The sequence below is a fragment of the Rhinolophus sinicus genome, chromosome 1 (assembly GCF_057876585.1).
Source record: "Rhinolophus sinicus isolate RSI-liver-muscle chromosome 1, RSI-T2T, whole genome shotgun sequence".
Taxonomy (NCBI): domain Eukaryota; kingdom Metazoa; phylum Chordata; class Mammalia; order Chiroptera; family Rhinolophidae; genus Rhinolophus; species Rhinolophus sinicus.
This window is the reverse complement of record NC_142501.1, coordinates 70,940,699-70,950,174: the sequence shown is the minus strand read 5'-3', so window position 1 is coordinate 70,950,174 and position 9,476 is coordinate 70,940,699. Positions and strand designations below refer to the sequence as shown.

At 34.6% G+C, this 9,476-nt stretch overlaps 1 pseudogene; it reads right to left on the bottom strand.

Annotated features, from left to right (window-relative positions):
* Positions 1 to 4,648: 4,648 nt before the first annotated feature.
* The window catches only part of LOC109456562 (deoxyuridine 5'-triphosphate nucleotidohydrolase pseudogene), a 117,284-nt pseudogene continuing 112,456 nt past the window's right edge, over positions 4,649 to 9,476 (bottom strand).

Sequence of the window (9,476 nt, the reverse complement as noted above, 5' to 3'; positions counted from 1 at the left end):
TACTCACTTTACAAAATTGTACTGGGTATATGATATAAAATGCACAAAGTGATTAGAACAATGCCTGGCACATAGTAAGTACTTCATAAATGTTAGCTAATATTATGATTGGTGTGTCCAAAACAGAATTGCAAAAGTAATTTTTCTCAAATGTTTTCATCAATCTGTGAGCCCTTTTTAATTGTGATATTCCTGAATTCATGGAAAAATAGATAAACACTTCTTTAAAGCAGTTGTCTTATATTTAGAAAGTACTTCATTTGTGGAAAAATTGACCTACTTGATGAGGTATTAAATCTTAAAATGATTAAAGGAACTTTCAGAGACCACATTTTCATGACATTTACTTTTATTAGGTTGGTTAAAAAGTAATTGCAGTTTTTGCAATTATTTTTAACCCTTTAAACTGCAATTACTTTTGAACACCATCCTAATAATAGGCTGAAGGATCAGTCCAAGACTATGCATGTCCAATATTGTACTATTAAAGAGCTTAGTCAATTCTGATAATTATTAAATACATACATATAAGGGAGGAGGGACTGTTCATTGAGGATGGGTTTTATATTGCTCATTTATTGTTTTGCCTCATTTACGGTGTGACATAAAGGAACAGTTGAATTAGCCCAGCTATGAAAAATGGAAGGGTGATAATACAGAATATTAGAATAGTCTAGGCAAAGGAAGCTGAAGGAGAAAAACTTCATGCTATGAACAAGGCAGGTGTGCAGGGAATTTTAAGATATCTAATTACTGTGCAAAATATAAAAGGGAGGTAGAGGTGTGAGGGTATTGAATGTCATGCTACAGAAATTAGGCATTATTCTGTGAGGGAACACATCTGAGTTATTAGCATGCCTTCTGACCATAGGACTTAATCAAGAATATTCAGTTTTACCTTCATCTTTTTATATATTATTTTGTGCGTGTTGTCCTTGAAATTTACCTGCATTCAGCTGAATTCATATCTGCCCCATAAACATGCCCTAACAATCTTAGCATAAATTTCTATTAAGACATTTGCTACTACTGGGAAATTCTCAGACTAATTGACAAAATTGTACTAGGTAATATTTCAAAATACTATGATGAAAATTTCTAAAACTCAAATTCCTCAAAGAAAAAGATATCTAATGGAACTTTACATCCATGAATGGATGATCAAAGGAATTAAAAATATAATTGCAATTGTGAACGAGAATAGCACATTTAATACTGATTTTTTTATTTTAAAGAGATTTTTATTTTATTTTATATTATTTTCCACTTTGTTGAGGTATAATTGTCAAATGAAAATTGTATGTATTTAAGGTGTAAATGGGATGATTTAATATAAATATAAATTGTGAAATGATTACCACAATCAAGCCAATTAATACATACATCACTTCACAGTTACCATTTTGTGTGTACGTGTGGTAAGAGCACTCAAGATCTGCTCTCAGTAAATTTGAAGTATAAAGTACAATATCATTAACTACAGTCACTATGCTGTACAATAAGTAGATCAGAACTTATTTGACCAACATCTCCCCATTTACTCCAACTCTGAACCCCTCCCAACCACCATTCAACTGTTTCTGTTTGACTATAAGTGAGTTCACACAATATTTGTCTTTCTGTATCTTGCTTATTTCACTTACCATGTTTCCCCGAAAATAAGACCTAGCCAGACCACCAGCTCTAATGTGTCTTTTGGAGCAAAAATTAATATAAGACCCGGTCTTATTTTACTATTAAGACCCAATCTTTAATACAATAATATAATAATATAATATAATATAATATAATATAATATAATATAATATAATATAATATAATACTGGGTCTTATATTAATTTTTCCTTCAAAAGACGCATTAGAGTTGATCCGGCTAGGTCTTCTTTTCGGGGAAACAGGGTAGTATAATGTCATCCAGGCTACTCCATCATGTTATACATGGTAGTATTATTTCCTCCCATTTTTATAACTGAATTTTGTATATACATAAAATATAGATATAGATATAGATCGATATAGATATATAGATATAGATATATCTCAAAACCCCAAAGACATTTTTCACAGAAATTTTTTAAAAATCCTAAAAATTTGTATGGAACCACAAAAGACTCTGAATGACCAAAAAAAATACTGAGTAAAAAGTAAGAAAAAAAGCAAACCTGTAGTCATTCAACATCCTGATTTCAAATTAGATTACAAAGCTACAATAACCAAAACAGCATAGTACAGGCATAAAACCAGACATAGACCAATGAAACAAAATAGAGAGCCCAGATATAAACCCACACATATGAGATCTGACAATTAAGCGCTAGAAAAGGCGCTCCATAACTCATTGCTGAATCTCACTATGGTCACCTTCGAAGTACTCCCTTTGGGAAGCTGTGCACTGACACCAGTGCCTAGATTCTATATTGGTCTGTTCAGATTTTCTACTTCATGATTCAGTCTTGGTAGGTTGCATGTTTCTAGGAATTAATGTATTTCTTCTAAGTTATTCAACATGTTAGCATATAATTGTTCATAGTAGTCTCTTATGTATCAATTGTAATGTCTCCGTTTTCATTTCTAATTTCATCTATTTGAGTTTTGTTTTTTGTTTTTTTTTGGTTAGTTTAGCTAAAGCTTTGCCAGTATTGTTTCTCTTTTCAAAAAGCAATTCTTAGAACTATTGATCTTTTTTATTTTCTTTCTTGTCTCTATTTCATTTATTTCTGTTCTAATCTTTATTATTGCCTTCTTGGGATGCTTTAAGGTCCACAGCTTAGTTTTTTGTTTGTTTGTTTCTTTCTTTCTTTCTTTCTATTCTTTAAGGCATAAAGTTAGGTTATTTGAGATCTTTCTTTTTTCTTAACATAGCAATTTATTTCTATAAAGTTCCCTCCTAGAACTTCTTGCTCTAGCCTATAGGTGTTAGTATACTTCCATTTTTGATTGTCTTAAGATGCTTTATAAAATTTCTATTTATTTTCTTCTTTTGATTGTTCAGGAGTGTGTTGTTTAATTTCTCACATATTTGTGATTTTTTCAGTTTTACTCCTGTCACTGTTTCTAGTTTCATACCATTAAGGCAGAAAATATATGTATTTATTGGTGTCGTGTTTGCCAGATTCTTCATGTCCATGTATCCTTGCATTTTAATCTGTGATTTTGAAGGAGTAAACACTTTTTCCAAGTTTTACAGACTGATTTCATCAGGTAAAGACCCTCTCTTGTCTATTACCTGGGCTGATGGGATTATCTCTGCAATCACAGTAGATTTGGGTTAGGGCCAGCTCTTGTGGCTACTGCTGGGTCTGCAATGGGGTCGGTTGTTGCCAGGACTCTTTCCAGTGGCTTGGGCAGGCATGTATTCTCTCTGGTGCTTGGGAGAACTGGATTGCCTCTAGATCCTTGGTCAGCATAGCTGGCACTGGGACAAGGGTCTGCAGATGGCAGGCTTGTTACCAGGTGCACAGATGGGTAGGCTCCCAGAGTCACTGGGCTGGTCCCTTGGCAGGCAAGATTGAACTTAGTCAGTGGCTGAGAGGGCCTGACAGCAAGTCACAGGGCTACTTCAGGGGCTGCAGCTGGAACTGAGGTCTTCAGGCCTACATCTGGGCATGGCTTCTGCCAGGTTCCTGAGCAGGCAGGACTGCCCCCAGACCATGGCTAAGAGGGGCTAAAGATTAATCACAGGGCTGCTTCAAAATCTGCAAGTTGGTGGGCCTGCCTCTGGGGACAAGTACAGGCATGTCTGCCACTGCGTCCCCAGGCAGGCAGGACTGCTCCTGGGCTGTGGCTCAGGTGATAGAGCTGAGTCTTGGGCTGCTATAAGGTCCACAGCTGAGACCAAGGTCGACAGTCCTGTTAGCTGAGGCACAGGTAGACGTGACTCCTCATTGGTCCTTTGGAAAATGGTGTTGTTGACACGAATAAGGCAAAATGGGGCTATAGCAGAGTCCACATGGAGATGGGGCCATTTCCAGGTCTGTAGCCAGGACTACAGTGGGCAAACTTGCCACTTGGGTATTGGCCTTCCTTCTCAAAACAGCACTCCTTGGTCTTGAGTTCCACCAGGATTTTGTAACTTCCTACGTAGATCCCAAAGCTCCCACAAAGCTATGCTTGTCCATGGACGGCTGCCAAATTATTGTTGTTGTGGTGGGGACACCATTGCATCTTCCTGGTGCCATCTTACTGACACCACTTCTTTTTTTTAACTTTATCTTCTTTTTAGTATCTTTCAGTTCAGTTTATGTGATAATTTGTATCTGAGAAAGAATTCAAACTTATTGAATGAAAGGCTTTGCTTCTGATTTATAAAGCAGCTGAAAAATAAGTGGTTGAAGGGGTAGTGAATTATAATTTAGTGAATTAAAAATATAGTATTTGGGGACTTGTAATTGATACAGATTTGATTGAAGAAAGAAACTGCTTTTACTAAGTTATCATGCAGATTTATACAACAATCAAATGCAGAAAAACACAAGAAAATTCTGTGTGATCCCAATAGAGTATCTTTCCTTGGTCATAAGAAAACCAGATATTTTTAAAAGCTCAAGCTATTAAGTGTACAGAAGTGGAAAACTTTAAAACACTAAACAAAGATCGTTTGTTCTTTTAAAAAAGTATGCTTTCTCATTTTCTATTCTCAGCATAAATTTTAATTCTTGCCAGTAGAATCCAAACCTCCTGCACCCCTGTCAGTGTCATCTAAAACTTGAACTTCCTCTACTTCTGGATTTAAAAAATCCATTCACAAATGAGCTATGCATTTGGTCACCCTTTTTGACTTCAAACTTTTCTTTGAAAAAATTAAAAAGTATGACACCAATATTTCCTCCATTATCTTCATCTATGACACCAGCACCTACATCTATGAAGAGTTTTGCAGCCATGTTTCCATGTAGAACGTGGAGCTACTTACTTTTCCATAGCACCCTGAATAAAGAGCTATCTGAATGCTGGTTTACATAAGGGCTTTTCTCCATATCTGGTACTGTGTAATCACAGGCACAACACAGGTCATAGCCTGATGCAGGGGCAGATCCCTAGGTTGCAGAGGTGTCCTGTTCCCTATGCCGCCCTCCTCTGCAGCAGGCCAGACCTGCTTGCAGTGGGAGCTGGTTGGAGGTGTCTCTTCAGAGCAGGACATGGCAGAGCGGAGCGCAGGCGGAAGTGAAAGCAGAAGGAAGGAAAGGACACAGAATGAGCCCAGCCTCTGGAAACACACTAAATTCTCAAAATCTCTCTCTCTCTCTCTCTCTCTCTCTCTCTCTCTCTCTCTCTCTCTCTCTCTCTAACTATCTGGCTATCTGTCTGGCTGTCTGTCTGTCCATCTGTCTATCTATCTACCTAGCTATCTATCTGGGTAGCTATCTAGCCTGTTAGCTGAGGCACAGGTAGGCATAACTCCTCATTGGTCCTTTGGAAAATGGTGTTGGTGACAGGAGTAAGGCAAAATGGGGCTATAGCAGAGTCCACATGGAGATGGGACCATTTCCACGTCTGTAGCCTAGCTATCTACATAGCTATCTACCTATCTATATCTATATCTAGGTAGATATAGATAGCTAGATAGCTAGATAGATAGATAGATGAGAGAGAGAGAGAGAGAGAGAGAGAGAGAGAGAGAGAGAGAACCAAAAATATGTATACACATTTTAAGAAAGGAAAAAAAAAACACTATTAAAATTGTAATAGTCAATATATACTGATAACAAAAGATGAATACAAGTCACCTTTGACTCCTGCAATTACAAGAGGTGTTCAAAGCAGTTACCATAAGTGTCCAGACACTTCTGATTACAGTGAATTACCGCTTGAGCAGCATTGACCAAAGTGTCCACTTGTATCGCTGCACATGTCATTTCAATTACTTCACACAGGACCATGTGTCTCAAACTTATCATGAATGCGTGCAATTGTTAGGTGTGTTGGAGGTTTGTTGCATACTCACACCTCCGTTGTCATTGTACTTCCACAACGTTCTCAAATTTCAAATACCACTTCAAAATGGACTTGCACTCCTCAAACAACAACCATGCTTCTGCCATTTTCTTTGTCCTGTCTGTCGCATGGTGATGCTATCATTCATTTGATTAACGCCATCTTTTGAGTGAATGTCATACTACACATTGCTACCATAATTCAATTCAACTTTGAAAAGTAATACATAGGTAACATCTCTTAAAATGTGTATACATTTTTTTGGCACCCCTGGTATATACCATGTGTCCCTGAAAATAAGACCTGGCTTGACAATCAGCTCTAATGCATCTTTTGGAGCAAAAATTAATATAAGACCTGGTCTTATATTATATTATGTTAGATAAGACCTGGTCTTATAGTAAACTAAGACCAGGTATAATGTTAATTTTTGCTCCAAAAGGCGCATTAGAGCTGATTATCCTTCTAGGTTTTATTTTCAGGGAAACGTTATAGTATATTTTATATATACTATACATATATACATATATACACACATACATATATACACATACATATGTGTATATATGTACATATATACATATAGATGTATGTATATGTATATATGTACATATCTATATATCGATGTACATATATATGTACATATATACACATACATATATATGTATATATATTTTCTTGGCATTTTCCGGGTCCCTATGTACTTCTCCACATATATGTATATATAATACATATTTTATATATATACATATTTGACTGAAGTCACTAAATTAATGTATTAGAAGATAGTTTATCATTATAAGTACATTTTTATTAACTCTTCACATCAATTTTCTTAATTGTAAAGCAGAAATAAAAATTTGAACATTCTTTCCACAGTATGATACGTGGACTAAGGATAAGATTAATTAATATTTGTGAAGAGTAAAGGTTCTGGAAATTATTATACTTCTATACTCACTAAAGATTATTCTTTTCTGGTATTTCTTTAGCAGGTTTGTATCTCTTCATTAAAAAAATGAGTAAAGTATATTCTCACAGGTTCTAAATAGAATATTTGATACACAAAGTCCATTGGTACTCAATTACTTGTAATGATCAACTGTCAAGATTAATTACTTAAACGCAGTTTTTTTTGGTAACAATTCTAGGTAAGAAACTGATGGCTAAAGCAATATTTTAACAACAGCATCAAATACACAATAAACATAACATCCCTTAAAATCATGTCATTTTTAAGTTTAAAATTTCAAAATACAGGTTAAAAATTCTGAGTAGTGTTTAATGTGATCTGTGACTATATTAGTCAGTCTCATTATCAGACATTTTAAAACTAACTATATTCCTCTCAGACCAAATATATCCACGTTTCTCTATGTGTTTAATATTTGGGAGGTTAGATGAACTGATCTTTAAATCTCCTTCTTTCAAAAGACTCCATGATTCTATCTTCTATTGTTGTTGTTGTTGTTGTTGTTTTTTCATTATTTTTTTCAATCCAACATTCACACACTGGTCAAAGAGCTTACCAACAAAGATTTTCATTTTTCTTGGCATTTTCCGGGTCCCTATGTACTTCTCCACATTCATTTCACTCTTGCAAATATCATCAAGTCTGTAAACTAGCCTATTCTGAAGGAATTCCTTAAGGTCACTAACATGGTAGCTAGCTCAGAGCATTCTGAAATTTGTTCTATGCAGCACTTGCCAGTATTTGCTAAGGTACCTGGCTTGATATAAGGTATCACAACTTTCATATTTCTTCTGTAGCTCACAATAGTTATCTAACTCACTATTGTTTCATTTAATGTACTTTGCTTCTGGGTGGTTTTTGTCTCGAGGTATGTAGCATATCTATGACCATATTGCCAAACAGCAAAGTCATTTTGTATTCAATTTCTTCTTCTGAATGTTATTAATTCCAAATACAGATTGAAAACATCCTTCTATAGCAACATGATACCATTTTACTTAATAACAACATTTTTTTAGGGCTTAACTTCATTTTACACATTTGGCAATGAAAATTCTGTCCTCAAAAGCCTTTAGTTTATATTATTTCATTGTTGGAGCTCTATTAACTTGAACCCACATTTTTAAATGTGTCTTCGTTTTTACAAAGTGATATAATTCTAACTCTATTTAAATGATCATATTTTGATTTTCCTTCATAATGAAAAATAACAAATGAGGCATAGAAGTATCTGGGTAATGAGCTGAATATTAGTTTAGTCTTTCAATAGTCAATGGAATACTAAGAGGATTCCTATATATCATAGTTTATATTTTAAAATGTTCATTACTCTTTACTTTAAATAAAAAACAACTCTAACTACACAGTTCTTTTAATAAAGAAGTTGTACTGTCACAGCTTATTAAACTTTAGATCCCATGTCACAATTCTGATTCCAGCCCACCTTAAACTGTATGTTGAAGAAGAATGTATGGCTGATTTTAGCTGCAGTTTCTATTGGCAAAGTGATGGGAGTAACAAGAAAGTTGAACAGATTATTTTTTGGTGTAGGAGACAGATTGGCATGACAGCAGGTGTGATCAGGGTAGCAAATCTATTTCAAATGGCAAAGTTGGTGACAAGGGTAAGATATCTGAGATAATGAGATAAACTAACAAGATCTTCAAAATTCAAATACAGATGCTTGTGCTGTGAAATATCCTAGGAAAATGCCTAGGTCTAAGTCAGTAAATGATAAAAGAGTCATTCTAGACACAATCCAGAGTGGACATGAAGAAGGTGAAACTAATTGTCTACAGCATTGCTCTTAAACCTCTCTGCCATAGGCTCTGGCTTTAGAGGATCCCATATATCAAAAGTAGGCTAAAAAATAAAATTGAATTCATAGATGAGAGAAAATACAGGTGCCTATGTTACTCAGGATCTAACACTCAACATTGCCACAGTGCAATATGTAATGAAAACCTCAAGTGTCCTAGGGGGGTCCCAGGGAAATCCTTCTCATCTCTTGCCATCATATCCAAATTTCAGGATGATCTGTTATTTGTTCCACTGCTATCATGGCAAAGAGACACAGTTTAATTAAAAGAAAAAAAAAAACAATGAATGAACTTGGTAAAGCTTTCTCAGATTGTATGAATATAATAGATCTTTGCAAAATAAATTCTTATAAAAAGTATTTAAACCTAAAGGGATCTTTTTTGACTAATTTAACAGCGAATTTAAAGAAAAATGTAAATCAAATATAGTACATGTGAACTAAAGTAGCATTCCAATATTGTTAGGAAATTAGAATAAGAAAAAAACATTTGCGTGACTATGAAAAAGAAAAATATCCAAACAATCCAAAAAATGATTCCTATTGAGACTATTTTCTGACCATTAGCCAAAATTAACCAGGTGAATTGATTAAATTTCTTTGATGAAATACATTTAACAATAGATTGAGTTATTTCTTAATTTCTTTATAATACTGTAGCTTGTATTTTGTTTTTTTAATTTAAGAAGTTCGATATGAATTTATACATTTCATGGCATAATAAAGTTGTGTATGATGACATTAATGTAT